The 22,764-nt window shown below is 43.9% G+C and overlaps 1 protein-coding gene across 8 annotated transcripts in view; it reads right to left on the reverse strand.

Moving 5' to 3' along the window:
• Positions 1 to 22,764, reverse strand: part of kdm6ba (lysine (K)-specific demethylase 6B, a) — a 107,773-nt gene that overhangs the window by 18,324 nt on the left and 66,685 nt on the right. For 6 of the 8 annotated variants that reach the window (XM_086284804.1, XM_086284810.1, XM_086284811.1 and 3 more), the window contains one exon: positions 11,279 to 11,346. The gene's annotated coding sequence lies outside the window, so the exon portion shown is untranslated. Of the gene's footprint in view, positions 1 to 3,166; positions 3,587 to 11,278; positions 11,347 to 22,764 lie in introns of those variants that run through there. The other 2 variants (XM_086284806.1, XM_086284809.1) reach the window with 1 other exon arrangement.

The raw sequence follows: 22,764 nt of genomic DNA on the forward strand, positions 1-22,764 counted from the left end.
CACACACACTGTAGGTTCAAACACAGCCCTTCCACTGTGGCATCATCGCTGATGGCAAAGGGCCAGAGATAACAGAGAGTGAACTCAGAGGGAAAACTTTCTCCTCACTCTCACTGGCTTTAAAATAGTAGTAGAACAGGAACACCCCCTTTCTCCTGTAGAAAAGCTTTCAACTTTGCAAATGCTAAAAGCTAACGTAAAAGTGTTTAACATTAGTGTGGTGCATCTGAACCCCTGCCTGCTCAAGTAAAAAAATAAATAACTAAATAAATTTCAGTTCACTCCTTCAGATTGCGAAATGTATTACACAGAGGATCTATTTTTCCCAAGTGCCCTCAGATCACGTCACAGCGTAATATAAATGTCCAGTACAGCAAACAATCGATGTCCATGGTTTGTGTGTGGCCGGTGACATACCGGAGCCCTGCTGGTTTGTAGAAACTAATGAGAAAGAAGTAGCAGGGATAATGAATTCATCCATACACACTGCTATGATGCCGTATTTCAAAAGCTAAAAAGCCAATTATCGTCCATAAAGTGCCGCTGGCATATGCATTTAGAAAGTTCAGTTGTGTCTATTCCAGTTTTTTTTGCTTGTTTTACTGCCAATTATTGTAATTTTGCCTCATTTAAAGCTCATGTTTTATATGACTCTTTTCACCAAATTGATTTTCCCCCCTTTTTCATACCCGACAGACATGCATAATAACTTTTACCATATGCTGGACCCTACAGAAGACAATATGGTTGTTGTTTTTGGGCCCCCGCTGCCAATTTTGGCAGACCTTGATCCCCAGCAGTCTGTCTCTGAAGGCATAGTGGAATTCCACACTTGCCTGACTAAGATATTGCCTCCAGCTGCTCCCCCAGCAAAGTCTTAAAGCCCTTCTTCCTTCAGTCAGTAAATCCTTATCAGCGTGCACCTTTTAAAACGCTGCATGGACAGGCGATCAGCTCATGCACTGAAAATTAGCTCTGTGCAACCACCCCCCCCCCGGCTATATGTGATGTCATCATGTTTATTACATAGAGGGTGTGCGTGGGGTCAGTTGAGGTGAACAGGATGCCTTCCTTTAAACGTTGAAATGAAACGATGGGCAAATTCCAGCCAGCACATGGAGCAAGTCCAGATTTAATCGGCTGAACTGTCGGGTGTGTTTGACAAACTGATCATCGGCAGAGCAGACGCTGTTCTGAAAACACACACAAACCCCTCTCTCGACTCCTCTTTTACGTTTTACTCCACCTCTCTCGTTCTGCGTTGCTCTCTGAAAGAGAAACTACACCCTTTACTGGAACGGTTTCAACGTTGTGGTGTCGCACAGATGTTTCGCTGCCACATTCGATCACTGACCTCAACAGTTTCACTCTGAAAAACTTGTAACTTGATTATATTCGTTTTGTGTAACGGGTGACAAAAAATGATTGATGCGCAGCACCCACCATCTGACAGACAGTGTTAACTGGCAGGAGTAGCTGAGTAATCACTTCAAGCCAGCCTACTGACCCATTTCCAATGCCAGGCACATGTACAAAGGAAAAAAATCATAGTGAACTAGTTACATCTGTATCAGGGTTACTTATGGAGAAAAAGGAGAGTGCTGTGGGTGGGATTGGGTGAAAAGCTCTAATAATTTGCTCTTCTTACTGAGGTTTTAATGACTCAACCGCTGCTGTTGAGCTTCTTTCCACTGTCACGTCTGTTTCCTGACGCGTGTGTATCGCTTTAATAATCGTCCATGTTCGTCATCAAGTCATAGTAAAATAGGCGGCGCTTGTTCATTCACACATACACACGCACTCCTGTTGAGAGCACTGGAGGAAAGGGGCGGGGCTTGAAGCAGCAGCACACAGTCGGCACGGCGTGTTAGAAGCGAGGTGGAGCTTTAACTTTTTTTTACTACCCCGACATGAAAAGGTGAGACAAAACACGCTGCTGTTTCCATGCCAATCAATCTGATCGATCGGAAGTGAACCTTCAAAGGGATTCGTTTTTGTTTTCTCAGCGATCCCCTGCCAGCACGCTCCTCCTTCTGATCTCCCCTCGTTTATTGCGGGCAATAAAATGACAAATGAGCGACACGACCAGCCACAAATTCTCACCAACTGCCTTCTCCTGACTAAAAAAAAAAAGTGTGTAAAGTCTGTGGGTGGTGATGCAATAGCTCATTATGATACTTCAAACGCTTGCAACCACTCCTCCAAACGAGTTAACTGGGTCGTTATTTTGATGTAAGGCGGCCAAGGCGCACGTATACGCACGGGCCAGACGCAGAGAGACTTTAGTGGACTATCTGACCCTGAAACTCAGACTTTAAGGTCAGCACCCATCCCCTCGAAAAAAAAACAGAGGTGATGCAAATCACTTCCTTTCAATCAAGCTCTTTGTGTGCGTAACTATGACTGGAGGGTGATTTTGGGGGTTGGGGGAGGCAGCTATCCATTCACTTTATACGGCTGCCGACCTCGGTGATCCTGCCCACCCCCCTCTCCAACACACAGACACACAATAGCGTGAGATCTCATTACACAAGCAGTTTTCTGTCCTCTAACTCCCCTTCCCCTTTTCCAGCCACGGCATGATCATGAGTTTTCAAGGCAACGCGAAACGGAACTAGGACCGTGGTCGCGTTACCGTGGATGGAGCTGTCATCACACACTGTCTGCACGCACAGACTAGCTTCAGGACAAAAGTTGGGGAAGTAGGTTTCGTGTTAAGTACAAAAAAACCGCAGATTCCCATCCTATCGCCAATTTAGCAGAAATAAGCCCACGTGCGCCGAATGATTAACCGGGTCCGGTAAAGACGCTCAAACGTGAATATGACGAAAACAATTCGGCGAACTGAGACCCAGCCTACACGCGTGGGATTAAAGGGAGCCACCCGTGGTTGAGAAAAACACAGCGAAATTCCCCCACCTCATCGATTACACACGATCGACAGTTCCACTCAGCCAGTTCCGATAATGCGCTCATGTTCCGAATCAATCAATGGATCAGTAGCCGAACATGACAGTACGGCTATGGTATCGCCCAGTGATGCCACACGAGGCTATTTCATAGTAAACTTTCTTTTCACCCCCCAAAACCCACCCTCATTACAACCAAAACAAAGTCGCCTGGACTTTTAAATCCCCCTCCTCCTCCCACCAGCCCCGGCACTCACCGGTCACAGCAGAGCTTCCAACAGTCGCAGCAGAAGGGAAATAAATTGTTGAATGAAATATGAATGAAGTATCCGGGTCCTCGCTGTCAGTCACAGCAGCCTTTTACACTCGCTGTGTTTGGAAGTTTAGAGCTCCGAGTGTGCATAGAAACTCGAACAGCCGGCAGAGCAGCTACAGTCCTATAATCCCTGTCGGTCTCTATCGTTTCCTTTCCCAATAAAAAACAGAACAAAAAAACCGAAACTTGAGCCTCCTGACAGCAGGAGAGCGTCTCCGGTGTCCGTGATGGGCTCGTTCAGATATTTTACTCCGTGTCTGATGGCTGTCTCTGCTGTCAAGCCCCAGCTCCGCTCGCACGGCTCTCCGTGTTTCTCTCCGCGTCAAAGAAGCTCTCTCACTGAAGCTGACGGGCACAGCTCGTATTGCGCTGAGCTGTGTTTAAAGAGAACGTGACGTCAATCCCCGCCCCCGGAATCCCAGGGTAAGCTCGCGTTAGATCCGACTGCCGGTACCGGGCCCGTTTATTTCTCTTTGTACCTTTTTATTTTTAACTCCGGAGGGTTTTTTTTTCTTCAGGCAGACTCGTGACCAGCGCTTGGACTCCAGCACAGCCAGCAGCTATTTCTCTGCCTCGGTCTATTTCTGGACGAGGAAGCGCCCCTCACTTCATATTACCCACAGGAAGACAGACTATCGCAGTGTTTTAGTCTGAGTACATTTTTGCCTGTGACTTGGATTTCTTGTACATCCATAATAAGAAAACTACTGGCCTCACAGATCCACTGCTGAAAGGATAGAATGGTTTCTTCTCTTTGGGCAACTTGCACATTGTTACAGTGAGAACAGACAGTCTGTTACGTTAGACTCAACAGTTTTCTAAAATGATACAGCCTGCCCTCAACCTGACTAGAATACACTATTTATTAATAACACAGTTACAAAGATGGTAAACATGTAATAAGTGCTCAGTAAACTTTAAATTTGTGGTATTTGGTTCAGATTTTATGTACCAGGTTAGATCCCTTCTTTTTCCTTCAAAACTGCTGCAAACTGCAACCTCAGGTTCCTGTTCCAGCTGACAGGAGTGGCACCCAGTGTGGTCTTGTGCTGCTGCAGGCCATCGGCTTCAAGTTTCAATGTGTTGTGCATTCAGAGATGCTCTTCTGCATACCTTGCTTGTAGCAAGTGACTTATTGTTGCCTTCCTGTCAGCTCTAAGAAGATTGGCCATTCTCCTTTAATTTCAGACATCAAATAAGGAATTTTCACACAGAGAAGTGCAGCTCACTGGCAGGGGCTGAGGTAGAGAAATTCCCTTAGGGTGGCAAAATCAACCCTTTTAAAAAACCCACATATGCAGGTATTGCATATAGTTAAAACGATTCAAATAAAGTATACACATTTCATATAACTACCCTCTAGATCTGCCCCTGCTCACTGGCTATTTGCTCTTTTTCAGACTATTCTCTGTACTTTGGGTATGTGGTAGATTGGTAGTTTGTAAAGCAGTCAGAGCAGCCTGTCTGGCACTAACAATTGCATTTCCTAACCATCTACTTCATCAGGTCATCTTGACCATAAATGGCTGATTAGATATTACATTAGCATACAGTTGAATGTGTGTAACTACTGAGTGGCCAGTGATTGAATGCTCTTGTGCTTTGAGTTATTTAGTGAAGGTGGGCAATGTCTTCATTATGAGATGTGAGGTTTGTGCTTTAGTTAGCTACATAAATATAGCATAAATGTGTTTATAGAGTGGAAGGTCTGTGGATGGACCTGATGTGGTGCTTATAGATATGTTAGATGTACAGAGTGTTTTATGGCTCAATAATATAGAACTACTGTATTTTTTATTTGTTGAAACATAGTTCTCATGGCTTTGCCATATAAAACCTTGACTTATGAGTTTAATATATTTCTTGGTTGTGCCTACTAGATGACAGTGATTTGACTGTGTGCACAGACAGCACAAGAATTATATGCCACGTGCTCAAAGGTAGCCAAACAAGACTTTGAAAACTACAAACAGGTCTCTCCAAGGCCGGAAACATTTGTTCCAGCCATTCCTTGCCAAAGCAACCATCCTGTTCTCTATAATAATGCCAAAGAGCCACACTGGTGCAACCAACAGTATGCATCACAAACCCAACAAACACACACAGGTTATATTTAGAAAGCACTGCCTCAGCAGGATAACAGGAGGCAAAATTAGTTGCCGCAGGGAGGACGGGAGTGTGTCATGGATGATGCTAAGACGATGACTTATGGATACACGCGCACACAGTTTATTTATGGTCGGAACAATTCTAAAAAGAGAACAGACTACAAACAAACAAACAAACAATAAAATCTGAACATTGTGAAACCACTCCTAGCCTCGGTGCAAATCGCTGAGGCTACACTGTAAATTCTAATTAATAAGCCTTAACCTCAACCAATGGCCTTAAAATAGTAAATAATTGTTACTCAGCTTTTTTGAGTGCTTCAGAAATCAATAATTTAAAAAAAAGACCTAAAGATACAAGTGAAACTTTTTCATAACATAATACATGTACATGTACATCTACTAAGCTGTCCCTGTTCACACATAATAAGTCAGAAATCATCATTTGGTTTCACATGTGATGATTTTAAGACGTTTATTTAGTTGCATTCAAGTTCTAAAAACTTGTACCTTTAAAAGTGTGCAGGTTTGACAGAAGTCTCTTCTTTTCTGTCTTAATCTAAGCGTTAGTCTTCAGATAAATATGAAAGTGTTTTTCACAGCTTCAGGGAAAGTACTCTGGGGAGGTTCTTGGGATCATCCATTAAAATATCTCTCTCAGAAATACGGTCAGTCGTGTCAGGGTGGAGAGGATTTGATGAGACGGGCGCAGCTACATCAGTGACAGTCAGCAGCATTAACAGACCCCAGGCCTCTTCATTCTCACAAGCCTCTTTAAAAGCAACCAAACAACTTCCACTGTGTACTATTTAGATTCTTAGAACTCTGACTCAAAACAGGGCGAGTTCATCGACATCCAAATAGGAACAAGGAAATAGTTTCAGCCATGCAAGCTCAGTATTATAACGAGTGAACATCCTACAGAGAGGTCAGTACTTATAGAAACAACCATGTATCTACAAATGATATTTAAATCCTTAGAGTCAAATATGATGATTCATTAACCAGCCAGCGTGGCTGTAAGAAGCTTCATGTAGAGTTGCCTCTGTAGCTGACACTATCAGTACTGTCAGTATTTGCATGGAGTTCACCTGCTGTAACACCTGGAGGGCCAAACTGCATTCACTGTGTCAACCTCGGCAAGTTGACACAGATAAAAGCCATTTATCATTAAATATTGTCGGCTGCACTGAGAAACAAAGTTAAACACTTATTGCAAGTTTAATAACTTACCTTACTGTTCCTTAAAAGATAAAAAGAGCCATAAAAATGGGCAAAATTCAAGCACTCTTACGTGCTTGAATTGGTGCTAGCCAGCCCTGCAGAACCTTTTCGTATTCTTCGTTTCGTATTTAGTGGTAAGTCCAATAAAATCACGGCAAAGATACAAATTTCGGTGACCGGTACATTGCTTACACTGTATGTGACATGTGAAACAAAGACAAACAGAATGTAACATCGGATTTGGATGAACATTCAGTATTCGCTCGTCTGCCTTCACATGCATACGAACTTGAGAGCATCCCATTCTCCCACACTTTGCAGCTACAACAGCTTCAAATCTTCTGGGAAGGCTTTCCACAAAGTTTAGGAATATGTTTATGGGAATTTTTGACCCATCCAGAAGCGGATTTGGGAGGTCAGATATTGACATCTTCTTCTTTTTGGCAGACTTGACACAATGTAGCGCCAAGTCTGTTTCCTCCTACTGGTGGAACAATGTAATTGTTTCCTTTGCTTCAGCTCTTTTGCTTTATGTTAACCTCACTCGAAGCAATAAGTAAAAAGTAAACATTTTCTCCGTACAATTAACAGTAACCTCATAAAATCTAGTGAAAAGTATATTTTTATTAATTAAAGTAAAGTTGGCTAATTTATGTAGGTCAGGAAAACTTCTGGAATTTACAGTATATCAGTCTCCTGCTGCCTGTTCCATTTTCCTAACACAACGTTAAATGAGTGGAAGCATTTTTGTTTTTATTAGCTCGCAGTGAAAAGTGACAAGAAGAGAAAGTGTGTGCTAGATTCAAGCCCCTGGTGAAGTAAGTGCATGGCATGTGCTGCGTGTCCTACCGGGTGGATCTAGATGTCTATTGTGAAGTGACAAAGACTGTTCAATAATGTGTTTTGTGTTGAAAACGGGGAGGGACACAGCACAGAGGGGGTCTTTATGGTACTTGAAGGCAGTGGTGCTTATATGGATGGATTGTTTTTCTTAAAGCCTGTGTTTATGGTACGTACAGTACTGTGCAAGGAGCTTGGAAGCATTAATGGCTGCACCAAGAATAGCAGTAAGGGTCCACACCAAAGTTCACATCAATAATGTCCAATTACATATTAATTATACATCTGATGTGATGAAACACATTTTAGCATGTCTTTTGGATGCTACTAAGGCTTGTACTGCTCCAGTTGTAAATGATCCACCACAGAGTACTGAATTATACATTATCTGTTCACAATTACAGTGGTTAAAGTTGACTAAATGCTATTTATTTAGCTCAACAGGGATGTCTTTTTAAGTCCAGCCACAGAGTGGCCAATGTTGCCTTACAGAAAGAAGGTTCCTGGTTCAAACCCTCTCTGTGTGGAGTCTGTTGGCCATGGATGTGTGCTAGATAAAGCACTCTGAATGGTCAGTAAGACTAGAAGCACCATATAAACCCCAGCCATTCCTCTTTAAGGAAATATTGTGCTGTTGGGGGTTTTTGTTGTGTTTTTTTGGACTGGTGAGTCTGCTTTCTCATATTGCTCCTAGTGTGAGATTAGTACAGTACTCTATTCTATTACAGTGTGTTTACTGTCTAAAGTGTTGTTTCGAGTGAGTGCACACCAAAGAGTGCGGTGAGAGAACATCATCCTGCAAAAGTGAACAGGAAGAGGACTGCTGATTGATGTGGGCACGGGTGGGACTTTAGTGTGCCACACACACTGCCCCTGCACAAACACAGTTTCCCCCAGCTGCTCCTCTCATACATGCACCCATATAATAAGAGTTTGAAAAGATTAAATATATATGAGCTGAATTCCCATACTTCTTCTCCCACAACAAGTGAAGCTGAGGAATTACAGCTTGTCCCAGGGTCCCGAATGTGCATGTGTGTGTGTGTGTGTGTGTGTGTGTGTGTGTGTGTGTGTGTGTGTGTGTGTGTGTGTGTGTGGTAGGAGGGGACAATAAAGAAAAAAAAAGCAAAGCACTGTTTTTGCAGCTCTGGTACAAGGCTAACAATCATGTGTTTATGTGTGTGGAAGAAATGCAGGCATGTGTGCATGTGTGAGACTTTGTGTGTGTAATTAAAGAGATCAGGGATGGGGACGGAGCAGTTCTCACACTCCAAATATATACAGCACCTACTTTATGGGTGTGAGACCCCAAATTCCTGTCATGCCAGCCACACGCATGCAAGCATGTTTGAAAAATAAACAGCTTATAACAGTGACGGGGTCTAGAAAGAAAGTTTGAGAGTAGCAAGTGAAGTTATGCGTCTGTGTGTGAGGGTGTGTGAGCCTGGGTGTAGGAGACTGTGTCCCTGGTACAGATGGTACTTTTCAGCCTCTGATATGTAGGATTGTGTGTGGGACTGTGCGCGCGTATGTCCGTGTGTACATGTGGCATAACGTGAGTCAGCTTTTGGGTACAGCGAGAGACCCACAGACACTATAATAATCACCTCCACGCACACTCACACTGCGAGGAGACAGAGAGCCACACAGGCAGTCAGACTGAGAGACTGCCTAAGCACACCCACATAGCTGGCTGAATGGAGCGCTGCAGCCCTGATAATTAGGGCCTTTACTCGAGGAGAGAGCGACTGATAGGGAGCCCCGGCTTTTCCCTTAGTTCCCCAAACAACCAGCTAATCCCAACTGTGGTGCTATGATAAGCTAAGAACTCCAGTCGTGCTTAATATACTCACCCTCCCCCCAAAGTTATACTCGGTGAAAAGTAAAGGAGCTTACAAAGTTAGGAGCGCATGTAAAGGAATACATTTTCAGCAGATTGTCCCAACTAGTCAATTTCCTATCATGGAGACTAAGGCTAAGCCACATGTCCCTGCAGATAACTTTGCTTTGATGTTTGCTGCTAAAACTCACACACTGCACTACAACATTGAGTTTAACCAGACAGCAACCGTCCAGTGGTGTAAAAATGAGCGTGCAGCAGCAGCAGTGACATTATAATGTGATTACAACACGGGGTAACCGGGGAGGTTTTGTTGAAGGTTACATAGCGTAAAGCAATACGACATTTACATCATAACCCAAACTGCTTTGGAGGTTGGGAAAAGTTTTCGGTAAATGAAACTGTCAGTGAGATACGGAGAATTTTGCTAATCACAGCTTCCTCGCTGATTGCTAACAGAATGAAAAACGAAATCGTTGATCTCTCGCTCTCTAATGTGGTTTTGATATGAGCTGAATGGCTGAGTCAGCAACTTTTACAGAGCATGCACGTTCAGCACTTACGGCACACACAAAGTTCAAAAGCATAAAAAGGTGTTTGCGTGTATGAGAAATCATAAAAGAGGAGTAATCCACTGACACCCGTGACTTTGCAACTCACCTCCTTCATAATTAATGATTGTGTGTGTGTGTGTGTCTAATGTGCACTCCTACTGCTCTCTTACTCACTCTTTTCACACATCGACCTACTCCTCTACCTGCCTCACCTACTTACCCTAATTTTTTATAGCCTTTATCTGTTACATAACTGGGTAAAGTCAGTTAAATGCTGAGGTCACAAAGCAGAGTATAGTTTATGAAGGACAGCTGTAGTATATTTTACAACATTGTGAAAAAGTCTTGAGCAACGCTTCATTTCTTTATATTTATTTAAAACTTGGCAATAAAAGTGATTCTGATTTTGTTCTGTTCTCTGTCGAGATGATCCCACATTGCTTCTAAAAACGTCGGGTATACTTTTACTGCATTGGGAGTGTTTTGGGGATCACTGTCATGCTGAGAAATGAAGCCCTTTTCAGTCACACAGTTTTCATATTGCTTTGGATGGTGGATCAAAATCTGATGGTTCTTTTCTGTGTTTATAATTCCATCGATTTTGACAAGATCCCCAACACCGCAGGCTGAAATGCAAATCCAAAACACGACAGAGCCTCCACCGAGTTTTACAGATGGCTCTCTGCACTCAGTGTCATATCGCTTCTCTGGCCAAACTTGGATTCTTCAGTTCATAAGACCTGTTGCCACTTTTCAATCCAGTTTTTGCGTAATTTTGCATAACTCAGCCCTTTCTTCCTGTTTCTCTTCCTTTGTCCATGGTCACAAAGAATGGCTTCTTGGCAGCCACTTTTCCCCTGACACCATTTCTGATGAGGCTTCAGTGAACATTAGATGGATCAAATGAAGGGCCACATGCATCTCTGAGGTCCTCTTGTCAGGATTTGTCTTTGTTTCTTAAAGGCATGACTTTAAGATGCTGTTTTAGGCCCTGCCACTGCCTGTCCGTTTGTCCCCTGCTTGTCCAATTTCCTCAAATTTTTAAAAAAAAAACACTGCACATCAAGTTGATATATCCCCAGTTTTTGGCTAATAGCTGTTTCAATATCACCTTGTTGGTGCAGAAATATAATTTTTATCTTATGTTTCACTTTTTTTGGAAAGTCAACGAAAGAAAAGGTGCATTTTTATTTTCTTTTTATTTTCTTAAATGATTCATAGTTTAGTGTTAAGTGGCTTACAAATATATGTGTATATATATATATATATAAACTGAATGATCTTCGGAAAGCATGGAAAGCTATTGCACAAGACCACTTCAGAAATGAAAACAGAGCCTGGCTCCTAGGAAGCAAAGTATGAAGAAATGCGGGGTGGCTCAAGACTTTTGCACAGTACTGTACTTAGTACTGCTTGGTTATGTGAAAACTGGCACCAAGTTAGAAACTGTGGATCAGAGAAGAAAGTATATGTTTAAAGAGTCCTACCTTGAGATCAGAGGTGATGTAGTCCCTCTTTTTTAGCATCCACCGGACACCATGACACCTCTCAGCTCCTGAAACCACAACGGGGGGACCACGAGTCAGTCTGGTGTCAACATTAATAATGTTATCAGGAATATGGAGCTGGACACTTCATTTGCTCAAAAGAGAATTTTGACAAATAAATAAATAAATCACTGTCATTTTAAGACTTTACTCCCAAAATGAATTTAGTCTCCCCCCCCGAGAGCAGCAATGTGATTCTATTTTCACCTACTGTCAAAACTAGGTTAAACACATGTGACATTCCAGTGTGAGTTGAATCAGCGGTCATCATTTTCTCAGCTCTTTAGCTGAAGAACTGGAAAAATGAAAACTGTTCTCCTGCTAAAGGCAAACTCACAGGGCTCACTCTTTATTCTCTGCACCTGTCTTAATTATGCACGCGTGACGTTTGCTGAATGTTCTGTGGTCATCGTGTCGATGTGTCATTCTGCGGCTGATAAACCACAGTGTGAGAGTGTCAGCCAAAATGCACAGCAGGGCCGGGACCAGCGCTGTGGCCATCTGTGTGTGTGTTCCTCATGTGCCGCCTGTTCAGTGATTCACAGTGTCACTGCTGGGCCACATGACTGAGAACAGGTGGCACTCTGGTTCACCTCCCCACCCCCAGCACACACACACACACACACACACACACACACACACACACACACACACACACACACACACACCTCCACATATACCCTGAGAACACAGAGCACCTGCAATGTGCTCAAACACTAAACAGGCATGACTGTACACAACGCACACACATTCTGTCTTTTTTGTATACTCAGATCCACAAAACGGACTAAATACCCCCTCTTTTAACAAATGGCTGTCGACGATGGTTGCGAGCTAAATGTCTACGCCTCACTAGTCCTCTTACTCATATCTTACCTTGCCTGCTCTCGCCCCCACCCTTTTTTCTCCTTAACATTTGACCTTTGACTTCCAGACAAAAAACACTGCATCCTCTTTCCTTCAGTAAGGACCACACATGTGTATGGATATGCATTTTTCCACTGTCTTGTTGATCAATGTGTGCAAAAAACTTACAGTCCAATAAATCTCACTTTCTTTCTCCACCTTTGCAATCGTTCTTCCTCACACTCTGATATTCTACCTGCAGGGCTGCAACACATAACACGCCCACACATTTCAGCTTCCATATGTTTCCCTGCTGAGCACGTCCACGCTGAACCAACGTAGTATACATTGCCTAGAGCAGCTTGTGCAGCAAAAAACAGCTGGCTCAGCCTGATCTTGCAGAGGCTGGTGGCTAAGGCCCCCAAACCTTTGAACTCAAGGTCAAAGGGCGAACTCCCCTCAGGAGCCACAGCTGGCTCCAGTGTAAAGGTGGAACAGCTCTGTGTGTGTGTGTGTGTGTGTGTGTATATGTAGGTAGATCAGCAACAATTTAGTTTTTTTTTTTAGTAGTGCCACCTTAAAAAAACCACACAAGCCTGCTTGACTTGCAGGCTGAATAGTTGCAAGAATAGACTGTCTTTCATGACATATACAAAAAATGTCACAACCTTTCATATAATCATTTGATTTTGTACTGATATTACATGTGAGGGGGAAGAGGGGGCAGATGTGAGAAAGAGATGATTAAAGACAGGAAGGAGGCAAGACAAAATAACAAAAAGGAGTAAACCGCACATTTAATCAACATATTTAAATTGAAACGATGACAGATTAAGTCTGACACAAAGTGAAAGAAAACAGGCCAAGTTGCAAGAGATAGAGTGAGAGATAGAGCGGGCTAGAAAGCGATGCTTATCTTTTGTCTGTAAAGGTTAACCAGTGGGAGTATCTTCCTTTGACATTAACCAGCACAGAGAAGAGAGACAGAGGGGTGAAGCAACAGACTTTGCTCAGAGGCGGAGAGCAGCAGAAATGAAGACGCAGATGGGCACGGGAGGGTGGCAGGAGATCGAGTAAATGGCCTCTAGTCATGACAAGAGAAAATAGAAGGAAAAAAACAAAGACAGGTTGAGGGAGACAAGGTGAGAAAGGAAATGAAGCAGGGCTGGTTTGACAGGCATAGGTAGAGAGAGAGGTTAGTGTCTGGCCTCAACACCAACACAGCACTGTGCTGTTAGCATGTTGCTAATGGTGCAGTGAAAAGATGAAATAGCAAAAAGCCAAATTTGCTGAATACGTTAATAAGGCATTTAGCATTTTTATTATTTTAGGTGACCAGCTCCAGAATATGAGCAAGCATCCGAACAGTTCTGACATGAAATATAGATGCTACAAAAATGGTCCAATCAAAACATGAGGTCAGATGGTGGAAAACCAATGAGATCATTAGGTCACTGAGTAAACGGCACCTTTCTAAAAACTGTCTAAAGAGCTCTCGTCTTAGAAACATCAGGTTCAAAGGCTCCACATCTAAGTGTTCCACCTGCAAAACACACACATACAGTATGTTTACGATGTCCACACACCCACATACACACACATTTCTATCCATATACAGCAATTAAGTGCAATAAAGTAACCACACACTTGTCCAGTTCCTGCAAATCCACGTGTGTGCACAAGCTGATACCTGCATTTCTTCCTACTTGATGCAGTACCTATCGACTTTGCACACAGCATAATCACATTAACCACACTAGCACATTCACCTACTGCCAAACACACACACACACACACACAACCCTCAGCATGTGCGAGCCTGTATGGCGTGAGTATAGTAGCCTTGCTGGAGTTGCTCCAGTACTTAGTCACCCGTGAATCAGAGGTCTTTTCAAGTTAGGGCAGCAAGCTTCATACCCATACCCACACACACACACACATATAAAACAGCAGGTTGCTGCAGGAGTGGTGCTAAATGACAGGGTTATCTTCACCAGTGTCTTTCCGTCTAGATTGCCTGTCTGCTGTGCATCTCTCTACAGCCATTTGCTCGCTGTGCTTCTCGTTGTTGTGCATTTCAAAAAAGAAAGTCATATCCTTAAAATGACCTTTAGCAAAGCCACCAGCATGTGGGCAAATCCTATAAAGTCAGCCCTGATTGGGACACACACACATCAAAGAGCTAATCATAAGCAAGAACATATTGTTCTGTGAACAACTTCATATCTCCAGGAATGTTGTCACACCACATCCTGAGTGTGCGTGCGTGAGGATCAGGATACGGGTAGATAAGGATAATTTGCAGTGGAGTTGTATTGTTCACACTGCCTGGTTAACAAGCTACAGTGAGGAACATACATCACAGTGGGGTTTTTTTCTGATTCAGTTGGTAGGTCAAAACTTTCAGACTCAGTCTTCTGTACTGAGTTGGTGTGGAGAGACCTGTTCTAGCCAATGAACCGGCTTTCTGTGTGCATAGACGACAGAGCCATAAAGTCTGTTTTCTGTTTCATTTGCCTGTTTGCGAGGCCAGAGCTGGCAGAGCCACAGAGAGTGAGGAGGAGTGTCAGGTTGGCTGCGGTTGGGGATGTTTGGCTCGGTGAACTTCTACCATACGGCTTTAGTAAAAGGTCATGGTCAAAAACCGAGCCTGGCTCACAAACCATCACACCCACTCTGACTCCCACACGGGTGGATAGAAGTGACAGACAAGGCAGACAGTCTGACTTCCTCTTTGGGGACAAAGCAGGAAAATGACACCCACATGAAGAAGGGGTGACAGACAGATTCACCGACTAGAGCCTCACCACACTCGCAGACACACACCCGGAGACCGTCTGAATATCCAGCAGCAGCGAGACAAACGCGGAGAGAAGGCGAAAGAACAAGAGTGAACAGTTGGTAATAAATTGTGTCTAGACAGACGCTAATGAAGGCAGCCTGACTGTGGCTGCTGCCAAAATTAAGACCTGTGAAGAGTGCAATTACGTGTGTGTGTGTGAGAAAGACTGAAAGAGAGTCTGTGTTTTTGTGAGCAGTTTGAGCAAGCATGTGCAAATTGGTGTTTGATGAATATAACCCTTTTAACACTGGGCCTTTTTTTTTACCCTCACTGTCCTTCTTTTTCTTCTCTCCCTCTCTTTCACACACACACACAAGCAAACCACACCAGAGCAGCCAAGCAGAGCGTGTCCCTCACAGCTGTAGACGGCATTCAAAGTGCAAACTCTGACGCCGGCACAGTCTTATGACGTCAGTCCTTCAAAATAAAACACAGCTTTGCTGATAAGCCCTGAAAACCTGACTCGTCAACTTTATCTCGGAAAAAAAAGAAAAACTCAGAATCCCACGTACATAAGGGCGGACACAAAGATCCGAAAATAAACACCCGCCCTTGAGATGTTTGGGGCTAAGCAGGAGTAAGAAATTAGTGGGTTGCCTACTGCTGCAACTGGGAAAAAAGGATTGTTACGACAAACCTAGTCCTTGATCTCCCAAACCTAAAAGAATAGTAAAAACTAAGAGAAGTACAGTGCAAGAGGTCCAAATCCCGGATTAGCCCCCATTTATGTTACAACCCGGCTCAAAAGCTGCAACATAAATATGGAGACTAACACCAGAATGTCACAAAGAAGCGGTTTTATTTGAAATTACATAATAATGCTACCACTAAGACATAGACTAGTGTGCCTTCCCACCAGGTGTGGTGAATTAACAACAGCTGAACACTCTTGCGCTGCCACTGCAAAGAGATTAGGGGCTACAGAGGGGCGTAATAAGGATAAAAGGACATTAAATGTGGAGATTTAATAAAACTAACTGTTACATTCACAGCTATTCAAGGTTGCATCAGTTCATCAAACTTTATACTAATCATTACTTTCCTGTGTGTTTTGAAACTGTTCTCTAGTCAGCTGCCTACAAACCACCTCTGTAATTCACAGGTTGTGCGCACAGGCTATACTCTACAGCTCTCACTAAACAGGGTCATCACAGGGATGAAGAGGTTGGTTGTGCCGATCACTGAACATTACGACATTCCACCGTTTCACTGTGTTTGGCAATGCACCTGCAGCCTCTGAATACCTAAGTGTGCATACTGACACACTTCTGGTAGCTCAACAACAACAACAGTACTAAAATGGAGAGGAGCAGGCAGACGGCGTGTTTAAACTCGCTTCAAACTGAGAAACACACCGTCTGAGAAATGTGGCCCGTGGCGTCCCAACAAAATAAAAAACTGCAGAAGGAGAAGAAAAGAAAAGGATGTCTTTGATGAAAGTGGTAAATGATTCAAATTAGTTATGACAACGACACCTCTGTGTGTGTTACAAGATGGGCAATTTCTATCAACAGCTGCAGGCACCAAGGACAAATAGTCATTCCTGTTAAACAGGCTTCAAGTCCATTTAAAGTGTCTAAAGGACGGAGGTGTAGCTGGTACACTGCAGTGAACAGCAGCACAAACTGGAAAGCATGCGACACCCAATCAGATTATGACATTTATGTTACTTCGATTACATGGATGATGTATGTGACTATAAGGTCGTAAGCTCTGGACGCACTCTTATGCTCTCCTGAGCTGTTTTAATATAGGTTTGAGGCAAAGCTGGAGAGCTGTCAGGCAAGCCCTGCCAAGCCCACATACTTGAGCAGAGGTGCTAAACTGTACTATCCAGTTGCTCAATAACATTTAAGTTAACCGTCACATACCAAAAAGACTGACTCAGGTCTTTATAAACACGCCACTGTGCGTGTGTTCGCTCTCAACCATTATGATTTCATAGCAATGCAATAAAAAAATTTGCAACCAGCCAAACTGTGTAGTTTTAGGAGTAGACTGAAAGGCAGGAATGGTAAATAATATGAAGGAGCAGGAGAGTGTGTTTGCATAGGTTACTATTAGGGGTGCAACGATACACAAAATTCACGGTTCGGTTCGGTTCGATACTTTGGTGTCACGGTTCGATATTTTTTCGATACAAAAAAAATGTTCATGCCTTTTTAATTTGTCATTTATTAAAATTATAAATATATATTTTAACTCAAAAGTACAGTTTTTAAATTTAACCCTAACCCTTGTGCGTGTTTTTTATTTTGACAGCGAATACGCACCTGCGGACCACTTATGTGCAGCCCTGGTTATTTAGCTCGTCATATTGCAGCCACAGAAATTATTTTGTCCATGAAACCATAAAGCTGCACTTTCTTTTTGCCTTATAGTCTGATTTGTCTTAACTTCTCCGTTTTGTGGTAAGCTTTTCTTTGGCTGTCACTTCTTCACCCTGACCTGTCTTATTTGGCTCAGCAGAACTAAAATATATATCTGTCTGTGAAGGTTCTCAGTCATCCAGGTCATCGTAGTGAAATATATATCCTGCCGCACTCACATAAGCTCAGCGATTCTCTGCGCGATCAACCTCTCACATGTTTAAGCTGCGGGAGATTTCACTTGTCATGTTTGCATAGTAAGCTAACCATTAATAAGACGATGTCAGAGGAATTGGTGCACAAATTATCATCACTCACAGATCAGTGCTGTCGCTCTCTATACACAGTTCGCACGATTGCAAAGTGAAAGCAAAAAAACAAGCGCAAATTCAAACGCGATTTCAATATGTCACATATTGACAGTGGCTCACCGATGCCAATGACATAATTACCCAGCTACATTTCCGAAAGAATGCAAAAGCATTGACATATATTTTTCCTTCCTACAATAGCCCGACGGGCAGGGAAGAGATAGATTTTGGTACCCCGACTGAAAAAAAATCGCTAGCTCCAGGACGTCGGGCTAGCGATATTGCAAGCCCTGTATCTGATTGAGGAATCACTCATCTTTGGAAAAGAGAGTTTATTACAGAGAAATGTCTCTTTCCAAAATAAAAGCTATACTATCCGCTTCTTCTGGGCTATATTCTCAGCAGCATATTAAACAGCTGTCTAAATGACTCGGCTAAAGTTAGTAGCATGCTTGCTTGTTTTTTTTCTGCTTCCACTTGTCTTTGCACTAGGATGATGTCGGTGTAAATGTGCAGTCATATTCGTTGTGTTCCCACTAGTGCTTTCAGGTTAATCTCGTTGAAATGACCTTAACGCCACAGCACGGCAAATCTCCGTTAACGAGCTACCGCCGATCGCCCCGTGCATGGGGCTAGACGGCCAACATGTTAACGAGCTAACTGCGCTAACACACTAGTTCACACCAATGTAATTGAGCATTGCATGGCACATCCAACATACTGTTTTACTTTAGTCCATGACTCGCTTACCTTCAGGGTCATACGTCACATGAAAACCAAAATAATTCCAAACGCCAGATCTGAATGAGGGTGGGGGAGGTCCATGTTACAAGGAGAGCTTAACTTCTGTCTCGCTAGCTTTCCCTGCGCTCTTCCTTCTGACGATGCTGTCTGTGTTGAGCGCTCAGTGAATCTGCGTTCGACTACTCCGCCTAGGCTGCACTGTCGGGCCTAGGCGGAGCAGTCGAACGCAGATTCACTGAGCGCTCAACACAGACAGCATCGTCAGAAGGAAAGTTGATAAAATAAATTACAAATTTTGTATTGTTCGACACATATGCGTACCGAACCGAAAGCACTGTATCGAACGGTTCAATATCGATACGAATATCGTTGCACCCCTAGTTACTATGTATACTGCATGTATATAAGGTCAGTGTGTGCACATGAGTGAATGTGTCTGACATCAGCAATGCTTCTGCTCACAAAGACTTCTTTATCCAACTGCGGCACATGTGATCCCCACATGGTGGCTTGTGCAATCTTCACAGGACCACACACACACACACTCACCTACACACACAAACAGAGACGCACACACACAAATCTCTCAATATTGTAGTTGCAATATGACAAGCAGTCAGCTCCTTTATCCAGCATGTAAACATACATCCCGATAAGTTATACGCCAGAACTCCCGCTCCTCTTTGTCTCCTTTTAAAGGCTGCATTCTTAAAGGCAAATTATCAGTGTCTGGGTATTGAAATGGGACAGAGGCTTGCTTGGCTTTCCTCCAGACACAGTGACCCCTTGCTTCCTGTCTTGGTCAGGCGCCACAGCAGGCAGGCGCACACATGCAGACACACAGACAGACAGACAGACACACACACACACACACACACACACACAGAATTTCATCTGTAGTCACCAAGAAATGTCACACAAAAGATCTTCAAAGCTGCTTTTCTACATCAGAGCTGCTTTTCCACCATCCCTGGACTCGCACCAGTTTGCATACAGGGAGAACCGGTCAACCGAGGATGCGATCGCCACAGTGCTGCACACATTACTGAAGCACTTGGAACACAGGAACACCTATGCACGGCTCCTCTTTGTAGACTACAGCTCGGCTTTTAATACCATCCGGCCATACAAACTCCGTCCCAAACTCCACCAACTGGGACTTAACTCCTCTCTGTGCAACTGGATTGTGGACTTCCTCACTAACCGTAGACAGAGTGTCAGAGTGGGTAAGAACACCTCTTCCACCCTTGTGGTCAACACCGGTGCCCCTCAGGGGTGTGTTCTGAGCCCTCTGCTATACACTCTCTTCACCCATGACTGTATTTCCTCCTGCGCGTCCAATCTCATTGTTAAGTTTGCAGATGACACTACAGTGCTCGGACTTATATCCAACAATGATGAGACAAACTATAGGACAGAGGTGCAACAACTAGAGTCATGGTGCCACGACAATAACTTGGTCTTAAACACCAAAAAGACCAAGGAGATCATTGTAGATTTCCGGAAGAGGGGCCATAACAACCATCTGCCTCTCTTCATTGGCAGTGAGGCGGTGGAGAGGGTGAGTAGTTTTAAATTCTTGGGGGTAACTGTGACCGAGGACCTGTCCTGGGGCAACCATATCACCTCAGTTGTACGGAAGGCCCAACAGCGCCTCTACTACCTGAGGAGACTGCGGAGCGCACACATTCCCAGATCTCTGATGTTGAACTTCTACAACTGTGCCATCAGCAGCGTTCTGACGTATGGATTTCTAGTGTGGTTCCCCAGCTGCACCAAGGCCGATCAGCAAGCACTCCAGCGGGTGGTGAAAGAAGCTGGCAGAATTATTGGAACAAGTCTGCCAGAGATCAGTAATATCTTCCCCACTCGCTGTCTGAGGAGGGTGCACAGTATCCTGCGGGACCAACATCACCCTGCGCGCCACCTTTTCCATCTGCTGCCCTCAGGGAGAAGGTACAGGTCTATACAGGCCAGAACATCCAGACTGGCCAACAGCCTGTATCCACAGGCTGTGAGGCTCCTGAACTCTCTGCCCCCCTCTCACGGACAATAACCATATCCAACTTCTTAATAGCAATGAACTGGTCTGCATTGGTGCATCATATCTTTATTCTCTTCCCCCTCCTGCCCCCCCCCTCTTTCTTAAATAGATAACTATCATATCTGATATCATATCTCACAGTACAATAATATTGAATGGGTTGCATTGTTGTATTTTGTCATGTTTCTCAGGTCTTTGTCTGAATTTCTACGAACATTATTGCTAAGGATTGTCTTATTGCATTGGAGTCACACTGGGTTAAATATGTACACTTGGGTTTTAAGGGGTATTTATTATTTTCTTCTTTTTTTTGGGTTGTATGGAAGCCCCAAACGCAATTTCATTGTTCTTGACAATGACAATAAATAAATAAATACTAAATACTAAATACAAATACAGACGCCACAGACAAAAGGTGCATGTGCACCTAAGTGGTCGTCCTTTTCAGGTTTACCTGTCACACATCACTGTGTAATATCCCCAACGTAGTAAAGACAAAGAATAATAGATATCTGGATAGACAAGGGACAAGGTTTTTGGTACCGTTAGTGTTCTGTTTTCTTTTTGCAGCCTACTGAACAATCACGTTTAAGCAGGTTTTCTTTGCATGCAGGTAAACGGTCCTTTAGGAAAACATCAGATAATAAACTACATTTTTATCAGCTTTTTAAAAATGCTCTGCATTTGCAAACAATGACCCAGATATTTGCTACACCGCCTGCTCCTGAAGCCTTGGAATAGCAGTCATTGCCACTGCAGTCAGGTCAGCGATTAGCTGAGGAGCTTCCAGAAACTTGAACTTTTTGTTTGAACTATTTGAATCTATCAAAAAAAGCAATTCACTTGGATATCCTTCACACTCTTTAGCACTGATGTTTTGTAATATTGTTAATGTAGGAGCTGAATCTTAGTCAGCAGCACTTAAAACACATCGGCTAACTGCCTGAAGTAAAAGTGAAAAATGACATTTGGGAATGATGTTGGAGCGGGATCATTTTTTTTAATGCCAAATGATCATCTCTCCCGAGTCCCATAAAGCTGTGCACTGGGATCAGACCTGCTGAAGTCAGCGATGAGTGTTGTTAAGCGTGCATTTTCATCAGAGCGTCACCATCATAATGTCCCTCCACTGTTAACACTAGCATGATAAAGGGACTGCCATCGAGCACTGTCACGTCGCCATAAATAACCAAAGACAGCTATAAATAATGGTTGGTGTAGCACTGCATAGGTACACTGTGAATATGAAATGCAGGGGAAAGGACTTGAGTGACTTTGCAATGGGCTGTCAGTGTCACCATGGAAATGCTCGACCAGTCGGGCTGTAATCATTGCTGTAATCCTCTTCCACAGGAATTCAAGTGCAGATGGCCTCGTGAACACTCCCAGCGCGCACGCTTCGCTCAGGCTAACTCTGCGGCTGAGCCTTCTCCATCTTTTGTCGAAGTAGCGCGCAGCGTGCGTGTCCCCTGTTCTTATAACGAACGCGCGCTTGTGCGAAAGCGTCTGCGCGTCTAAATGTGTGTCCTTGACCAGCTGCACAGGGCAGAGGAAATGAGGCGGAACTCAATCTGGTCCACACCTGTCTCGCTCCCTCCCTCGCTCTCTCTGGAGGGAGGAGCCTAGGGCCTCAAACACCCCCACACGCACAGCTTCACAAGTGCACTGTTCACAATCTGTATGAGCCGATAGATTATGCATGCAGCAGTCAGCTAAGGAGCTTGGATCTATTAATGTATGCACCGAGACAGTTTTATGTTTGTGTATGCTTCATGAGCAAGAGAGAAGGACAGAGAGAGGGAGCAGTGGTGTGTGTGCTCTCTATGTTTGTGCTGCATGACAGGCTAAGGGGAGAGGAAGAGATTAAAAGAGTGACACACATTAAATATAGAGAAAGAGAGGATGACAGAGAGAGGAGGAGACTTCTTTAGGAAAAAGCAGAGAGGCGAGGAGTGAGGCTGGAGGGAGAGAGAAGATGAAGAGATCAGGGATGACACTCTGAGCCACACAAGGACAGAGAGAGAGAGAGAGGGGGGGGGGGGGGGGGGGGGGGACAGTGAGAGAGACTGCACTGGTACGGGAGGGTGGGGGTGAGGGGGGTTACTCTGGGACGCTAGAACCCAGTGACATGACACAGATGCACTGAGCTACTGTGCAGAGAGCAGTGGGTGGGGGGAGGAGGGTACTGAGCGAGAGAGGAGGGGAGGAAGAAGAAGAGGCGATGAGTATCTGTGAGAGCTCAGTGCCACTGTACTGTTTCCACTCGACGG

The sequence above is a fragment of the Aulonocara sp. 'chitande type north' Nkhata Bay genome, linkage group LG3, assembly GCF_057382095.1.
Source record: "Aulonocara sp. 'chitande type north' Nkhata Bay isolate Kocher_YH1m ecotype deep benthic linkage group LG3, A_spYH_male_GT1.1, whole genome shotgun sequence".
Lineage (NCBI taxonomy): Eukaryota > Metazoa > Chordata > Actinopteri > Cichliformes > Cichlidae > Aulonocara > Aulonocara sp. 'chitande type north' Nkhata Bay.